General features: G+C 40.5%; 1 protein-coding gene across 1 annotated transcript in view; it reads right to left on the bottom strand.

Moving 5' to 3' along the window:
* The window catches only part of hck (HCK proto-oncogene, Src family tyrosine kinase), a 94,824-nt gene extending 76,800 nt beyond the window's left edge, over nucleotides 1-18,024 (bottom strand). Inside the window, exon 1 of the mRNA XM_072556763.1 lies at nucleotides 17,806-18,024. The gene's annotated coding sequence lies outside the window, so the exon portion shown is untranslated. The remainder of the gene's footprint in view (nucleotides 1-17,805) is intronic.
* Nucleotides 18,025-18,360: the final 336 nt, after the last annotated feature.

Below are 18,360 nucleotides of genomic sequence, written 5' to 3'. Positions count from 1 at the left end.
AAAGAGCATAAGAAAGGAGCTATAAGCCATATAAGCCCATTGAGCAGCTCCTCCAATATGGTTACGACCAAAATCCGGTTCTGGTCACAACTCTCTTCATGCCAGTCCTTTCCTCACCACTTATTTTTTAAAAAATTAATCAATTCAATACAACACAACTTCAGCCTTCATAGATCATGGAGTCATAAAATTCATGAATCAGATGCTGTCTGACCAACTGTGCTTTTCCAGCACCACACAATGGCTGATCACCTAAATCAGTCAACTTCAAAAGCTTTGTGGTCTTAAGCACCGGAGGGTTTTTCTGACTGTGTGGAAATGTCATTATGAATGACTGAATTAGTTCCAAACCCCTCTACTGGGCTTAACTCAGCAGAAAAATTTACACGTCATTGGAAATGGATTAGTTTTATATCCTATTGACTAATTAAAATGGTCATGTTTCTTTAAAGTTGATTATAAATGGCTGTTTCTTCATTTTGAAAGGTTTGAGCCATTAAGAGTAATTATCCATTCAAGTCGTAATGAACAGATCATTTTTGACAAATTTCACAAGCATTTCCAAGTCTTATATCAACATAGGACTCTAGTTTATTTCACCATGGACTCTGGGCTAATTTGGACAAAGAACAATTTGAGGGGGTGTGGGTCAGGAGATGAGGACTAGCAGTTCCAACATTCATAAAATAGAAACTGGGCTTATTTCCCAGCAACTAGAGACAGGCCTCCTAACCTGGCACACCTGCCTGCCATTTTCTACTCAAACCCGCTTTGGAGGTGGAAGGACCAACTCCAGCCTGATTCCCAATTCTCCAGGGGAAAAAAAAACACTAGGTTTACGTAATGAAAGGGAACTGGACATAAGAAAAAGTGATTCAACTGTAATAATGCTGATCCCAAATCTATACAATATTCTAGGTGTGGTCTCAAACGGTCTTGATTCTTGTGACTGCAGCATGATACAAGTTGATCCTTCCATTATACTAAAGGCAGGTTCCCACTGTAAAGCTGATAAGGAAATTCAAGACAGCTTTGACAAAGGGTCAGTTAGACTCGAAACATCAGCTCTTCTCTCCTTACTGATGTTGCCAGACCTGCTGAGATTTTCCAGCATTCTCTTAGTTTCAGATTCCAGCATCCATAGTAATTTGCTTTTAAGGAAATGCAAGACATGGACACAAAGAGCCAATCAAATGCTCTGGTTAGAACAGAGGTGATAATAGCCAAATGCTTTGTAACATTTTTAATATTGCAAGTCGAATGGTGAGTAAGGCAAGTGCTGGCCTGTTTACATGTTTTGTAAAAACCCATGCAAACATTCTTGCTGCATTAATAATTTCTCTTCATGTCTGTACATTCCAAAAACACACATCTGATTGCAAGGTTGCTCACTGTGCTGATAGAATTGTTCTCCTCATTACACTAAGTAACATCAACAGAGAGCTTTCGTTGAAGCACTGGTGTTCTGTCCCACTTTCTACGTGTGTGTCTTGGTCTGTTGTGGTGGGTGATAGCACTTTTGGTGCTTTGAGAGGTTGGCAAATGGGGTCCAAATCAATGCGTTTGGTGAAGGAGTTCCAGTTTGAATGACAGGCCTCTAGGAATTCCTGTGCCTGTCTTTGTTTAGCCTGTCCCAGAATGGATGTATTGTCCCAGTTGAACTGGTGTCCCTTTTCATCTGCGTGTATGGATAATAGTGATAGTTGGTCATGTCTTTTGGTGGCTAGTTGGTGCTCGTATATCCTGGTGGCTAGTTTCCTGCTTGTCTATCCAATGTAATGTTTGTTGCAGTCTTAGTGGGGTATTTTGTATATTAAATGATCATTCTGCTGGCTGTTGTTACGGGCCCTTTAAATTCATCAGGTGATGTTTCAGTATGGTGGTAGGTTGGTGCATTACCATGATGCCTAGGGGCCAGAGTAATCTAGTCGACGGCTCAGGAGATGTCTTTAACGAATGGCAGGGTGGCTAGAGTCCCTGGATGTATTGTGTCTTATTGTTTAGGTATTGGCAGACTACACTTATTGGGTACCCATGGTTTTCCAAATACATTGTGTAGGCGTTTTTCCTCAGCTTTTAGTTCCTGGGTGTTGCAGTATGTTACAGCTCATTTAAATAGTGCCCTGATACAGGTGTTGGGATGATTGCTCCTGTAGTGGAGTATCTAATCAGTATGTGGCTTTCCTGTGAACGCTGGTCTTCAGTTCTCCATTGGCTGTGTTCTACTGTGACGTTGAGGAAGGGGAAGTCTGTTGTTGTTGTTCTCTTCCTCTTTGGTGAGCTTGATAGGTGAATTTATAGATGCAAGATGACGAGGTCATGGTTTCCTTCAACGTGACAGTCCTATTTACATCAATAAACATCACCCTGACCAAAGAAACACTGGCCTCACTGCTAGACAAACCAAGGACACAAACACCTGACAGCACCAACTCCATCAGCAAGGACAGCATCCTCAAACTAATAGACCTGTGCCTCACAATCCACTTCACCTTCAATGACAAGACCTACAAACAAATCAAATGGGACACCTATGGGATCATCAATACCAGGACTCTTAGCAGAAGCAGTTGTGCAGAGGTGAGAATGAACAGCCCTTCCCATGATCCAGCCCAAGCTTTGTGTCCACTGTGGATGACACCTTTGTCATCACGAAACACAAGTTAGAAGAAATCCAGAAACACAAACCAGTATAAAGTTTACCAAAAAGAGGGAGAGAATGATGACAGACTCCCCTTTCCTGGAATGCAAAGCCAATGGAGAGCTACCAGACCAGCATTTACAGGAGAGCCACAGACACGGATCAGATACTCAACTACAGGAGCAATCATCCCAACACCTACAGAGCTGCATCAGGACATTACTTAAAATGAACCACAACAAACTGCAGCGCCCAGGAACCACATTCAGGAACAAACAGGTACCCGATTCCTACACAACAGACCGAACCAAGACGACAACATGCCCAGAGACTCTAGCCACCCTGCCATAAACTAAGACACCTAAAATGACAACCAGACTACTCTGGCCCCTCGACAGCCCACAAACCTATCACCACACTGAAACAGTTCCTGATGAATTTAAAGGACCTTGTACCAACAACCATCAGAACAATCATAATATACAAAATACTCTGCAAGGACTATAACAAACATTACACTGGACAGAAAACTTGCCACCAGGATAGATGAGCACCAACTTGCCACCAAAAGACATGACCAACTATCACTTTTTATTCATACACATAGATGAAGGGAGACATCCATCTTGGGACAGGCTAAACAAAGACACACATGGGAATTCCTCAAGACCTAGCATTCAAACCAGAACTCCATTAACAAACACATTGATTTGGACCCCATTTACCAACCACTCAGAAAAAGAACCAGAAGTGATATCACATACCACAACAGACCAAGACAGATAAATAGCAAGCAGGACAGTACACTAGTGCTTCACTGGATGCTCACTGATAAGGTTACCTGGCATGGTAACGAAATGTCTGAGAACAAATCTACCAGCACAGCGAGTAAACCACAACCTGAGCCACAAAGCCTTCTCCAAAAATAGCATGCATATCTCTTTTCACCAAGAAAGAATTGGGAAGGAAGTGTTTTTTTAAAATAAATAAGTCACTTTCTGGAAGGAAAATTTCATGCAAATTTCTAATCAAGAACAGATATGAAAATCAACAGATACACACCCATATTACAAACAAACTTTCAGAATGCTTTAACTTAAGAGTTAATAATTAGCAGCACAAATATTTCAAAGTGTCATTTTATTTACTTTATGCTGCATCAGCAAAGCATGATAGTTTTGATAACTAACAGGTTTATTCAAATTTAAAGTATAACAAACAAACAAACACACAGGTTCCAACCAGGAAGGGCTCAGACTTGTGCACCAAGCTAACTTACATCACAGGCACAGTCCTCATACATTTACCATTAGCCTCTGTTCTTTTGCATAAAAGAAGCAGCTGTTTACAAATACCTTTCTCTCTTCCTGCAGGGTAAGCTCCTCACCCACAACTTTTACTTTCCATATTCACTGGATTGACCTTTGTTTTGTTACAATAGACAACAGATAATCTTTAGCCAAAATCATATTGATTACCAAACATACTAAAAATTACCTTTCCTCATGTGATGTAATGCAGAACATATTGGGAACAGAAACTAGTTATCTGAACACACCCAAATTGCTAAAATGGTTTCCTGACAAGATATACAGCAAGCATCTATATTTCTTGACAATAGCGACTTATTTTAAATAGGCTGACACTCTGCACAGAAAATTTTTCTCCATGCTCTTTGAAACCCAAGATCTCAGTTGCCTGATGCATTTTGCATATAGCCAGCAATCATAGGCTTCCCTATCCACATTGCCACACTCAAGGTACAATATGTTACAGATTACGTTACCTGACTCCTACCTCAACAATTTTAGTTGAATATTTCTGAGAAGTAGGAAAACAGGATGGTGGAATACAACATGCCTTAGTCAGAGAGATGTACAACATGGAATAAGACCCTTGCACTACCTCTAATATTTGAATCCTGAAGACGACAAGTGGACGAAGGCTCACCTTTATAGAACGGAGAGATGTGCAATGAAAGATATTATTTTTGGAAGTTGGGTTTTAAACTGGAGGCAGAACATTTTGGTCAGTTCTGAGGAGTTTCTTCCCCTCCTTCCTCCCAAAGAGGTCAAAAAGGTCATTTGGCTAGTGATCTAAAATGTATGATTACTAAGAAAGCAAGTGATTACAGTCAAATGTCTGGTAGAGCCCCTGTAGTACTATTCATACGCAAGATGTTTAAACTGTTGAGTTTATGAAAGGCCATGTAAGTAGAACAAAGCCATTAGTTTAGTTGACCTCAGTTCAGAAGAATCAATTGCTTATTCAAAAGAACAGGAATTTGTTTCCTCTTAGTAGCAAAATTAAGTTCCCTGGAAAAAATGATCACCTCAGAAGAGACCTTGGAGTGCAGGCTCACAGTTCGGTGAAAGTGGAGCCGCATGTAGATAGGATAGTAAAAGGCGGTTTATGGTATACGCTTTCCTTTATTGATCAGAGCATCGAGTGTAAGACTGGTGAGGTCATGTTGCAGCTGTACAGGACATTGGTTAGGCCACTTTTGGAATACTATGTGCAATTCTGGTCTCCCTCCTATTGGAAGGATGTTGTGAAACTTGAAAGGGTTCAGAAAAGATTCACAAGGATGTTGCCAAGGTTGGAGGATTGGAGCTATAGGGAGAGGTTGAATAAGCGGGGGCTCTTTTCCCTGGAGCAGAAGTTGAGGGATGACCACAGAGATTGAGAAAATCATGAGGGGCATGGATAGTGTAAATAGACACAGTCTTTTCCCTGGGTGGGGGAATCCACAACTATTGGCCATAGGTTTAGGCGGAGGGGGGGAAAAAGATATAAAGGGACCTAACTGGCAATGTTTTTGGGCAGAGGGTGGTGAGTGTGTGGAATGAGCTGCCAGAGGAAGGAGTGGAGGCTGGTACAATTACAACATTTAAAAGGCATCTGGATGGGTATATGAATAGGAAGGGTTTAAGAGGGATAAGGGCCAAGTGCTGGCAAATGGGACTTGATTAGGTTAGGATATCTGGCTGGCATGGACAAGTTGGACTGAGACTCTAAGATGAAGATCCCTTCTTTGGGATTTCTAATTCAAGCTCTCCTGGCTTGGAAGTCTTGAAATTGTTAGAATTAAGAAAGCTTTTCAGAATTGAGAGAAAGTCTCATGCCAACAAACCTAGAAAAGGAACTACAAAATAGTTTATTTTCTGTGGTGGAGACAAAATCCTTAGAGGTGAGCTGGGAGCAAACTTTTTCTAGACAGGAGTCTCCTCATGGTTAATGTTAGGAGACTCTCCTGTTGTGTAACACAAGATCTTTCTGTCCAAAATAAAGACCATTTTCTGTGCACACGCTTAGGACACATCCTTAATTGCCTGTCATCAGCACATTACAAAGCAATCTGTTAAACGTCCCGCATGTTCTCTGTCCAATATTTTGACCAAACTGATAGAATCACCTGACACTTGCTTTGTAATATTGGTCCATTTCCCAATCTGCTCTTCAGCTTTGAGCTGCTCACTGATCTTATCTTATAACCCATTTCCCACTTCCTGCACTCAAAACTTCAAAAGATTACCTATATATAAATGGATCCATGCACAGAATCTGCAATCTGATCCAATTCCTCCAACTGGAGGTCACAACAAGACATGTACTTGGAAAAGCCTGATCTTAAGTATATTAGAAATCTTTGCCATGGATTTGCAGAGTAAGTCTTTTCACTTTAAGATGCAATTAGCAAATATTTCATTGCAGTTGAATTACAAGTGCCTACATTCTTATTGGTGAGTAAGGCATCAAGGATACAATTGTACATAAATGGTGTGTGTTACCCCTAATTAGTTACTTAAATAACAAACTCTGTTGTTAGAGCTGTCAGTAAAATTACTAAGACAATTATATTAATAATTCAGAGGCTTGGATGAATGACCAAGAACTGTCAATCTCACATGAGCAGCTAAATTGAATTTACATTCTCAAAAGGAAATAACAACCTGGTTTAATTGAAAAAAAAAGTGACAATTTTCTTTGTAGAAAAGTAATAGCTACTTAAAAAAAAAAGTACTGACAAAATGAACCCATCAAGCCCCACAACATTTATACAAGTGATTTGGATGGGAATGTACGAGGTGTGGTTAGTAAATTTGCAGATGACACCAAAATTGGAGGAGTAGCGGACAGTGAAGGAGGTTACCTCAGTGCAACGGGCCAAAGAGTGGCAGATGGAGTTTAACTTAAGTAAATGTGAGGTGCTGCATTTTGGAAAGGCAAACTAGGGCAGAATTATACTTAATGATAAGGCCCTGGGGAGTGGTGTTGAAGTGCAAGTTCATAGTTCCTCAAAAGTGGAGTGGCAGATAGACAGGATAACGAAGTGTGTGTTTGGTATGCTTGCCTTTATTGGTCAGTGCACTGAGTATCGGAGTTGGAAGCTGTACAGGACATTGGTTAGGTCACTATTGGAATACTATATCCAACTCTGGTCTCCCTGCTATAAGAAGGATATTGTGAAACTTGAAAAGGGGTCAGAAAATATTTACAAGGATGATGCCAGGGTTGAAGGGTTTGAGCTATTGGGGGGGCTGAATCGGCTGGGCCTGTTTTCCCAGGTATGCAGAGAGACTGAGGGGTGACCTTAGGAGGTTTATAAAATCTGAGGGATGTGGATAGGGTCAATAGGCAAGGTATTTTCCTGGGGGGGGGGTAAAGGTGAGGGGGAAAAATGTTTTTAAAAAAAAGGGATCTAAGGGGCAATACAGAGTGTGATACGTGCATGGAATGAGCTGCCAAAGGAAGTGATTGAGACTGGCACAATTACAACATTTAAAAGGCATCTGAATAGAAGGGTTTAAGAGGGATATGGGCTAACTGCTGGTAAATGGGACTAGATTAACTGAGGATATCTGGTTGGCCTACACAAGTTGGACTGAAGGATCTGTTTCCATGCTGTGTATTGCAATGATTATGAACATGATTAATTCCTCATCTGTCATCTTCCTGAGGAGCCTTTATTTCCCAAATCATTATGAAACGGATCACACTGGTGCCACTACATTGTGTTAATAAGCCAAGTGAATAAATACAAAAATTGATATAGAACAAATCAAAGTATGACTTATAATCACCCCCCACCTCAGCAATTTGAAAGCTTGCTATTTAAAGATCAACTGAATTTGAAAATCAAAAGAGAAAAAGGTTGAATATTCCTACTGAACCCAAACCAATACCTCATTGGTGATAATATACAGCAAATAGGAATTTTTACATAATGAAAATAGGAGAGTACAAGCATGAATGATTCTGAACATTTGCTATTATTGCTCATCTTGAGAGCTCAACTGCAAATTTGGTCCATGTATTTCCTGCTTCTTGCCCCTCCCCCAGAATAACTTTAGTATTATACATTTGTATTTTGCAGTGGGAATTGAATCATTAACTTCATTTGCCTCGAAGAGTGTAAAACAGTGCAGCCGAGAATATTCTCCAGTTTGAACCAGATTAGGAGTATATATCCAGTCAGTATAGAACAATAAATACTACTGCTGATCCTGCACAAGGGGATTTAGAGACTACTTTTAAAAGAAGGAAACAGCCAACTGCAACTTTTACCAGTTTTACTGGTAAGACATACAAATCAAAGCACTAAACTTCAGTCTACAGTTTGGGTGGTCAGCCTCAACCCTAAGTAAAAACAGTGACTGCAGACGCTGGAAACCAGATTCTGGATTAGTGGTGCTGGAAGAGCACAGCAGTTCAGGCAGCATCCGAGGAGCAGTAAAATCGATATTTAGGGCAAAAGCCCTTCATCAGGAATACAGGCAGAGAGCCTGAAGGGTGGAGAGATATGCCCGAAATGTCAATTTTACTGTTCTTTGGATGCTGCCTGAACTGCTGTGCTCTTCCAGCACCACTAATCCAGAACTTCAACCCTAAGACAGGACGTTCACTTTGGAGCCAAATAGTTGCATTCAATTCCTACCCAGAGGACATTATTTAAATTGATAAGAGTACTGAGACGTGACGAACCATTTAAAGAGCCATCTCTCTTATTTGAAAGAGAATGTAAGTATAAGCACAAAGTCCATAAACAAGCAAATATTAGTGCTCTCAAGAATCACCTATTAGGGGAGAAGGGACGAAAATAAAAAAGAGTTACAACTTCATCACTAAGCTTAGCAAAAGAGTAAAAAGAATGCTTGCTTCATATTGTACAACTTTGACAGTGAAGTGCAATGTCAGACCCTCCATCAACAGATACCATCTGTCTGTAGAGAATTTATATTCATGAAGGAAACTAATATCAAAAAACAGGGAGGCAAATTTCATGAGGGTTCTGCTGTTTGTTCAAACTGAGTTGGGAACATTAGAGATTCCAGGAAAATGGAACAAGTTATTTCACCAAAAAGTTTTAAAAATGAATACATTTCATGACTTCCAGTGATGCATGCATGATTGTAACAAGTTACAGGCTCGTGTGTTGAATGTACATTTTGATATACGTGGGTTGTGTGCTATTTTGAATCCTAGTGGTTGCAGTATGGTACATCAAGAGCATTTCCGAACTGACAGCCAGACTATTGTGACCACTAGGACTCATAACAGCACACAAACCCACAGCCACTCTCAGACAACAACTCACCAGAACGAAGGACCTGATACCCAGCATGGGCAAAACCAATGTAGTGTACAAAACCCCATACAAGGACTGCACAAAACACTACATAGGACAAACAGGAAGACAGCTAACAATCCACATCCATGAACACCAACTAGCCACGAAAATGACATGATCAGCTATCCTTAGTAGCCACACATGCAGATGACAAGCAACATGAATTTGACTGGGACAACACTACTTTATAGGATAAGCCAAACAGAGAACAGCCAGGGAATTCCTAGAGGCATAGCATTCATCCACAGATTCAATCAATAAGCACATCGACCTGGACCCAACATACCGGCCACTGCAACAGACAGCTGGAACTGACAACCGGAAACGGCAGATTCAAACCACTATAAATGCCAGAGGAAAGATCACAGAAGCGCTTCACAGGAGGCTCCCAAGCACTGAGGATGTCACCTATACAGGGGACGAGACATCTGCAACACAAATTCCCAGCTCGGCAAACAGAACCACAATAAGACCTATTGCCTAGTTCATTTTCTAACCTATTGCTGAAACGCTCCTTCAATTGCCTCACTTAAATTCTGCTAACTCCAGTCCTTTAACGTTGCAGTATTTCCTTCCTGTTCCCAATGTTCCACTGCAGTGAAACAGATTATGTTCCCATTGCAAATGAACAGTTTCTTTCTCAATCTGTAGTGCAGAATTGTAACATTTCACATTGTTGTACATAAACGACATGCGTTGTGTCATATCCAATTGGGGAGCACAATAAGTACAAAAAAAAGTAATTGACTAGAATGTATCAAGTGACATGATGTCTTGTTGTCCTGCTGAAATAGAGTCCTGTGGATAGGTGGAAGGGCCATTGGCCTTCTACAGCTGCCCTTAGCCTCTGTTAGATGCCTCTAATGTTGAGTTTGAGATAGAAAGAGAAACTTGCATACTGGGGTGCCCCTGAAGCAAAATGAAAAAAGGTTTTCTTTCCAATTACTTTCAAGGCCAGACACAATACCTCTAATTGTTGGGGATGGAGAGGAGTTGGGGGAAGGAAGACACCTTCTAATACATACCCAAACCCATAGTGCAGCCACTGCTACCAGGGTAAGGGGTCATAGAGAAGGCCAGTGAAAGTGCCCTTGATTGGTGTAACTGCCCACCTACTTCCGTTTGGCACATGGCTGTGCTGCTCAGGTTCCTGCTGTTGCTAATGCTCAGTGGCAGCAGAAAGATACTGTGCTCCTCCTGAATACTATTGTAAAAGGCCTCCCATAAAGATTCCAGAGAGCTGGTAAATACCAGCCCCATGTCTCTAAAGCAGATTGAAAGCATTTTGGTAAGTGGAGACTTGTATGTGCAAACGTTTGCTGAAATGCAATTGGTTTTCTGCCAACACAACAGCCATGATGAGCTGTAGTGCCACTATTGCTCATATCTTTCTTACCATGTTATCACTCCTGAAGTGTAGTGTAGAGTGTGGCAATTACTGCCCATGTTTTGTACAAACTTGTCAGAAACTAGTCTACATGATAGCAGGATTCATGATTTAAGTTCAATCGCAGGATTAGTAAGCGCTCCAGAAAAGGTTTTTCAGTAATTATACTTAATCCCAAAGTCTAGTGACTTGAATATTTTCCAACAGAGGCAATATGGAGGCACCTTTAATTAAATGACTACCCTTGGCATTTGAGATGAAGTTCTCACTCTCAGCTGTAGGCTGCTGAAAGTCTGATTTCTGAAGTCACCGGGTTTAAGAGGACAGGCTAATTGAGAGCATAAAAACTTAGCAAAAGAAATACAATATGGAAAGGTTGAGGATATACACTTTGGCAAGAAGAACTGAAGGACTGAATATTATTTAAATGGACAGCAACTGCAGGAAGTTAGAGAGACAATTGGGATCTTGTGCATGAATCACAAAAATGCTAGCATCCAAAGTTCAGAGGATAATAGAGAAGGTAAATGGAATGTAAGCCTTTATTTCAAAGGGAATAGAAAATAAAAATTGGGATGCCTTACTAAAGCTATAAAGAGGTAAGGTTGACATAGTTGGGGCAGATCTTATCTTAGGTCACCATACCTGGAGGTCAGGGGCTACGTTGAAAAGACAGGACCTAAGGTCAGCTATATGGAATCAAATCTTCAACGGTTTGCTTCACTCTGCATCATAAATCAGCCATCCAACCAACTACACTAACTACCCAAGTAACAAAACAATACAATGCACTACTTAGACTGCAGTTGGAATGTAATTCTGGCCCCCTTTTCCAAGGAAAAAATATATTGATATCAGAGGCAGTTCAAAGAAGGTTCACTATATTGATCCCAGGTATGGAGCACTTTGCTCGTGGAGGAATGGTTGAGTAGTATGGTCTTGTACTCACTGGAGTTGGAAAAATGAGACGAGATCTCATTGAAAGTAAAAGTCAGAGGACTTGACAGGGTAGACAGATAAAGATGGTCTCCTCTTATGGAGAAGCCTAGAATCAGAGGGCATAATCTCAGAAGGACTCACCCACTTGAGATAAAAACAATTTTCCTTTTCTTTTCAGAGGGTGGTGAATCTCAAATTCTTCACCAGAGAGGCCTATTAAGGCTGGATTGTAAGTATATTGAAGGTGGAGATGGACCAACGTTTTTTTTAAACAATTGGTAAGAGAATCATGGGAAAAGGAGAGTGAAGTTGGAGTCAAACTAGCCATGATTTCATTGAATGAAGTAGTGGACTCAACAGATTGAATGGCCTACTTCTGCACCTACATCTTACGGTCTTAGCATATTTGGGAGTACAGTAGTTCCTTTGGCCTAATCGATTGGGCTCAGTTACAATGTTATGTAAATGCTGTGAAAGAGATCCATTTTCTTTGAAACATTGCTGATTACTGTTCAGTAACAGGAGTCCTGGCTGACATATCTTGCACTGAAAATGGAGACTATTAATAGACAATGACGACGACAACAACAACAACAAGTCAGCGATAACTCCAAAATAGACTTAAAAATACTTGAACAAAGTCTAATATGATGAAAGGATTAGACGGTGTACAAAAAGGGATAGATATTAGCCTCTTTCAGGAACTTGCCTGGTCACTTAAGCATTTGCAAAATATACCATTGAGTGAGGCAAACATCCACAATTTGTTCCAGCAATGCATGTTCGCCAGTGATTAACAAAATCTATTAGTGTGAATTGTTAATGCAGATTTTTACTGCAGAACATATTTGCTCCTTGACACACGAAAATGAAAAAGATAGCTGTCAGGGATGTGACACGTAGTGTTGGAAAAAATGAGTTTTGCAGAATGCCTGTGCTCTTCATTCTAGAAGGGAAGAGGATGAGGAGATCTTGAGGGCATGTAAACTGTAGAAGTGAATAATGTGTACCAGTACGCGTGAAAAAGCAGCTACAAAATAGCATAAGACAAATTCAGAACTGCGGTCAGTCCATATATATGGTGATCAACATGTGAAATGATCATCCTGGAAAGACAGTGGAAACAAAATCTCAAGAATCAGTAGACATTATGATTCGAGAAAGGAAAGGATGGAGAAGAACTTCTATGGAAAGAATAGATCTCAGTCTAGATGCAAGCTAGTTGGTCAAACAGAAAATTAAGACACCTTTTATGGTGGGTAGGGTTTATTAACTACTCAATCTCAGTTTTGTTTTTCAAAGATTCTCATATTAATGCAGTTTTCCACTAATCCCATAGGACAGTTTGCTTCCAGTTGGTCATTAAGACATATTTTTGAAATCAACCTGTTCAGAGATATTATTACAAGCCTCTGCAGCATATAAAACTTGAACTCCAACCTTCTGCCTGGAGGCAAAGACACAATCACACCACAAGAGCCCATACTACTAAGTTTTACAGTTTCAAATACACTAGAATGCTCACCTGTCACCCCCTAAAAGAAATCCAAACGGTGTTTACACATGCCTGAACATTTCCGCTTCCCCCCCGTCACTCTTTATATCTGCACAAGTGAATCAATTAACTTAAATAACCTAATTACTTGCTACATTAACAATAGATACACCAAATACCTAGCTTCACCAGTACTTAATTTTCGAGTATTAATCCAGCTGCAGTTCAAATGCTCACTGCTCAAATCATGTGCGTGTGCGTGTGTGTGAGTGAGAGAGAGAGACCAGAGTGATCCGGAGATGCTCTTGATGAACCAAACAGGATTTTAACTCATCTTTGCTTTATCTCCAAGTGCTGATTGGTGGGAGTAGTTTGGATGAGCAAGCTACAAAAGTTGGAGGTTGGCCAAGGCAGCATGGGAAATGTTGAGACCAGAAATAACAAAAGTAATGGATGAGAATTTTTCAGTGGGTAAGCTGGATGGGGGAAAAACGATGTTTGAAGTGGAAACAAGGTATTTTAGTAATGGCAATGTACAAATAGTGCCACATTATGAAATATGTAGTCTACATGTGAAAAAGCTTGAATTTTCAATACATTTGAGATCCACAGTAAAATGGACAGCCACATTGCATGATGGGGATATACCATAAAAAAACAATGGTCCTGTAGATGGTTGCATCAAGAATCTTAAGACAGCACAGAGAGTAGGAATGATACACTTTAGAACCAGGCTTTTGCTGATTATGACATATTTCCAGTCCTGAAATATCACATCCACAGCATTCTCTTTCTCCACTGATCTTAAAATAAAAGAAAGCCGATTCCCCAGCTTGAGGTAAATCTAAATGAGCTGCATGTAATGAGTTCCCCATGGTACCTCCCTTCAATTTGCAAATTGCACCATAAAGAACATCAACATTTTACTTCTCAAAAATCAAGTATTGTGTATCAAGGTCAGTTCTCAGATAGATAACATATTAATGACATCATCATAAAGCAGCAGGGTACAGAATTTAATTGGAACAAAACTAACTGATACTGACAGTTTAAATAAAAAAAACAAATCTGAATTTATACAATGGTCACTGATAATGAATCACTTCTAAAGAGTCAATACCATCGAAGGAAACAAGGTGTTTAATTTGCAGACTGGTAGAGCACAAGGACAGCAATGATCAGATCATCGGTTTTAGAATGGTGGTTGTTTAGGGGCAGATATTGCCAAGGCCAGAGAACTTCTTAACCCTTCACGTAATACCATGGGACGTGTTTTGTTTTTAAAACTATCTACCTGAGGGACCAAGATAGGTCTTTCCGATTTCATTTAAAATACTCCCTCATACTGTATTGATTAGATGCTCAAGCCTCTATAGGGAGTTTCTAATTCCCCCTGGTTCCTGTGGGGGTTAAGATATTGCCAAGATAGAGTGTTGAGATTTTTCTGAAAAACTGTTAAATTTAAAATTTTATATTAAATTCATTGATTTAACATCTAAAATATAGCAAGGAATGTTCCACAGTCATAAACATCAGTTCCAGAACATGCTGTGATGTTTTCCCTTCACATTGCCAATTTTAGTTATCTTCACATGGACTGACCTAATTTCAAGCTCAATAAACATGGCAAGTTCAAGTTTTCTTTAAATTCAGAGATAAAAGACTGATTACAGGCAGTATGGAAATTGATCCACTGCTGGCATTGTTGGCTACTGCATGTGTCCCATGAGCATCTTCCTGGTTGAAGTTAAAGTAGATCTGCTTCTGTTCCTTATTCAGAAGTTTTGCTTTCCAGGCTACACCAGATGACTATTTATATAATCTGCCAACTTAGCAAAAAAAAAAAGGTTTGAAGAAAATGCCACTTTCTGGATGTATTGATCTTCAGAACATCCAAGTGCTGTGGATTATAATCAAAAAGTGTGGGTTGGAAAAGTCCAACCAGTCAGGCAGCATCCAAGAGCAGGAGAATTGACATTTCAAGCATAAGCCCTTCATCAGGAATGCGACGTTATGCAGAACATTGGCATATTATAGATCCATTCCTCACTGACAAAAACAGGCTTGTGCCTGTAATTTCCACATGACATTCCATCATTTTCTCAATGATGATATACTATAAAAAGGTTCCCTTGTGTGACTCAGATGAGCACCAATTTGAATACTCCCACAATGTGCAATGTATTTTTGGATAGAGAGCATCAATAATTCACATTTCTACAATATTCTAATGCATGATTGACTATTTTAACATGGTAGTAGATGGCGAGATTACTAAGCAGGAGGGAGAAAGGCCCAAATGTTAGGAGCAGACAAAAGTCCAAAGTGGTCCACAAGGTAGCTTTCTAAGATTGAGATGAAGTTGGCTTTGAATTTGAAATCTGATCCTCTGGGAGACGAGAAACCAAGACACATTGGAAACAAGGTTAACAGAGGGGTAAAGCAGGGCATCACTGCATAACGTAAATACTGACCGAAGTCACTAAAAGATAGTGCACAAATGAAGAAAAGGAAAGTGCAAAGAAACCCTGGTGTATATTATCGATGACAATACAAACACTTGTGCAGAGGTCATTGGAAGTGATGTAATAGCTAAAACAAAGCGTATGAACAGAATAAGGAGAAAGGAGTGGCAAAAAGATAGATCGTGAATGAGAAGCAAGTAATTAAAAGCATTAAAAAGACAGAAACTCAAGAGTACTACAGGATGCCAGTGATTGTGACAAGTGCAGAATCAGACTGCACGTCAGGCACCTGAAAGATAATTTTAGGCCAAGTCACTCACTGGGAAACTGACAGGAAGCCATTTGATTTGTCATTCTGTCCAATTATCATTGAAGCTATGGGGGAACAGTGAATGTCTGCAACGCATAGAACAGGCAATGAACCCCGTCCTACCAGTTTTCATCAGATGGGTTAGATCAAGATGACCTGTTTAATGTTTAGAACATGGCTGCAGGTTCTAGTTTTGAAAGCTAAGGGCCCTCATTCTCTATTTTTCATCAGCAGCAAGTTCTAGTATCTCAATATAAATGGACCAAAAACTTGCGAAGACAACAGCTATCTCCTTAATAGCAATGGGGTTTTCACTGGGTCCAATAACTCTCATGCTGGAGCTTCCAAACACTCAGAGCTGCTGGTCACCAGAAGCTGCCAGCCCCATTCTGACGGTAGAAATTGCTGTTAGGCCGCAGGTAGATGTTGTGCTAATAGTAGCACTGGATCCCACAGGCCACAGCTCAATGATGGCAGGAAGGGAACCACAAAGTAGGTGTCAAGGGAGGTCAAAAGATGGCCCTCAGCAGGGACCGCTCCCCGCCCTTCACCCCACATCAGGTACTAAGCACCTGTGAACATGTGACCCCAGCTTCCCTTTTCCCAGAAGCAACCTGGCACAACCTCTGCCTGCCCATGTTGACACCAATAATGGCAACATGAAGCCCTTAAAAGAGATACTACTTGAACAATGGAGGGTTTCATTTGTCACAATAATGGGATGGCCATCCTGTCCTTGCCTAACTGGGGTACACCGTTACCAGCCAAACTCTACTTCAAACTTAACATTTCACTTACCTACCTTTCTGTTGCAGATTTGATGTGGAATTCTTTTAAAAGAACATTCCAGTTTACTCAGAGGCACAGAGAACTCTAGCTGCTATTCCAGCTCCCAGTTCTTTATTTGAAAAAAACACCATTGAATGCATTTGTGGAAATTGGAATTAAACCCAAAACACTTCTCCACCTTCATCCAACCAGTTCAAAAACGACTCTTGAAATTGTTCATCATTCTCTCTCCTTCAGGCTATACAGATGTGAATGGGGGTAGCACCAAAGTTATCTCATGAATTACTTTAATGATGTTAGACTAGTTGTTTATCTATGTTTGCACCCATGTCCTTCATTTCTTCGTACACGACAATTTAACAGCAAATCGAAACGTTAACTTCATTTCTCTATCCACAGACCAGAGTTACTCTTTCAGATTCTCAGTATTTGCTCTTAAGAGAGTATGATTTATTAGCAAATCCAGTGGCGAGCAGTACGGAAGTAGGAGAGGACCGGATAACAGCAAGCATCACATCAGACAGGACACTTATTGTCATTGGCCATAGTCCACGAAGGACCCCACAGTCATCTCACTGCATTAAAAGAGGAAACCTACAATTGGCGCAAATTAAACAAATGTAGGTCAGAGGTCTCGCAATTCGGGAGAGGGGTAGAATCCTAGAGATCTCCAGAAATACCGCAGAATATCCCAACCCGGACACAAAGCCCCGTGTGTGTGTTATTTACTTCAGGGAAATGATCCACTCTTTCTTTATGACACTGTGAAGTCAGGCGAGATAACGCCCTTTAAAACTCGCCAGTTCCTCAATTCTCGCCGTTCTCTCGCTTCACCCACCACCCCGCCCCAAATAGCACACCATCGACACAAACATTTTTCCTCTTTAACTTAAGAAATGGTCGGCGGGCCATCCGATAGAAAGAGGACATAGCCCTCGGTGCGGTAGTACCCCACAGACTGATACATCGGTCACTTACCGGGAGTTCCAAACATCAAATCGGAATATTACAAAATGAAAACTTACATTCGCACCTTCAGACCACTCAGCAACGCTGCCTGTGCTTAACTGACCACCTTTCTCTAAATAAGCTTACACAACAATTCCACACAGCTTCAGCAAAAGTTTCAATTAAAACCAAACACGTACCTTAATTATTTTATTCTTGGGAATCACTTTATCAACTCTCAGCAAAAAAATCTTCCAGAGAAAATAAAATGGTTGAATGCTTTTTTTTTGCCTTGATCACCAGACAGCAATGTAAAATCCCATAGTTACTCTCAGCTGGAGATTTCCAATAGTTGCCTGGTCACTTTTTACATTTCGTGACCTATTTCCTGGTATGTGGTTGAGCTTGTGAAGCAGTTTACTCGGCTTGACTAGTGACCCCACCCCTAGAGTTGCTAATTGGTGCTGAGGGAAGCAATACTCATTCAGGAGGCGGTGTTTCGGACACAGTCAAGTTGCAGAGCTTCAGTTTAAATCTGCACTGCCAACTCTATGCTTAGGAACAGAAATATATCCCATTAAGGCAAGTGACGAAAATCTACTCAGAGCGATTAAAACGATCAGTAGGGATACTTTGAATAAACTCTTACGGTCGTTTTGCGCCGTGGGTACATGTTTCTTGTTCAATTAATTATCAATTTTTTTTCCTATTGTTATTTGGTGGGTCAATGATCTTTAAGAAGACTCCTCTCGTGA

The sequence above is a fragment of the Chiloscyllium punctatum genome, chromosome 37 (assembly GCF_047496795.1).
Source record: "Chiloscyllium punctatum isolate Juve2018m chromosome 37, sChiPun1.3, whole genome shotgun sequence".
NCBI classification, from domain to species: domain Eukaryota; kingdom Metazoa; phylum Chordata; class Chondrichthyes; order Orectolobiformes; family Hemiscylliidae; genus Chiloscyllium; species Chiloscyllium punctatum.
Note: the sequence above shows the minus strand (reverse complement) of the source record. Positions and strands in the feature narration are given on the sequence as shown.